Source organism: Acyrthosiphon pisum, chromosome X, assembly GCF_005508785.2.
Source record: "Acyrthosiphon pisum isolate AL4f chromosome X, pea_aphid_22Mar2018_4r6ur, whole genome shotgun sequence".
NCBI lineage: Eukaryota > Metazoa > Arthropoda > Insecta > Hemiptera > Aphididae > Acyrthosiphon > Acyrthosiphon pisum.
Genome location: NC_042493.1, coordinates 131,042,902 through 131,044,117, shown reverse-complemented (window position 1 = coordinate 131,044,117; position 1,216 = coordinate 131,042,902).

Sequence of the window (1,216 nt, the reverse complement as noted above, 5' to 3'; positions counted from 1 at the left end):
TAATTTTCAGACAAATGTGAGTTAAACTTATAGTTTGTAATATGGACTACTGTATTTTTTTTTAAGTATAATCGAATTGTTTATTTTTATGTAATAGTGATTAGTAAATTAATTGAAATATTTAATTATTATATTTTTGTCATTGACGTGTGTTAAATGTTAATATAAATGTACAAAATTTTAATAGTATGAGTAGTATGACTATGTTGTAAAGTATTTGAGTAAAATCAGTTTTGATTATTAGTGTCAGACACTTGATTTAAATTTAAGTATCTAGTAGGTATATACTTAATTAAACATTTAATTATTTAAACTATTAACACTGTAAGAGCTGTATTTATAGTCTTAAGAATAAGTATATTGCTTAAGCTAATTTTTATAGTTTAAAAAATAACAAATTGTGATAATAACTTAAGTCAGCCAACATTTATTTTAGTAATACTTTTTCTTTTATTAAGCCAATGTCTTGTTTATGAATCTCGCATTTGAGTCATAAGTATAGATTAAGCATCAACTATAATGCATTTTTTTTTTTTGCCTCATAGGGCTTGTATTATTAAATGGCTCAAAATCCTTTATAAATATATTTAACAATTTTACAATATTATTATATTATGCATACTACATATAAATTTTACATACTAATAACTAATAAGTAATTTATTGTATTTTGAATGAATTTTTATGTCAGTTTTGAACTTGTCGATATTTGTAAACCAATATTCCATATTTGTCATACTAAATTTGTTGATAATTAGGTCCTTTGGAATATTTAACCGTTTATAATTGTTGAATATATATGTTTGAAACGAATTTGTTTGAATCTTAGTTTTTAAACAACTGAGAAGAAAATTTAATTTTCATTTAAATCCCCGTTCTATTTTTAGGTTTAGCACAATAGATATTTGTATAATTATAATATATTTATATTATTTTCTTCTATATAGTATTAAAGTATATTCTGAATGCTGATTATGTTGATTTTAATAAGCCATAGTTTGTAATTTATATTATGTCTATGGTTAATTCAAAAATAAAAATAAAATCCTTCTCCAGTTCTCCTGTTTATTTTCCGCTTATCATTTTCTGATAAAATGTTAGTCGGTTTTCAGATTTTGATTTTCCATAGTTGGTAACATTGGGATAGTCCGTTCTTATTGGTTGTAGGAGAACTGAGCCCAGCCCGCGCACAGCCCTATTTTGTTTATTTGTACGT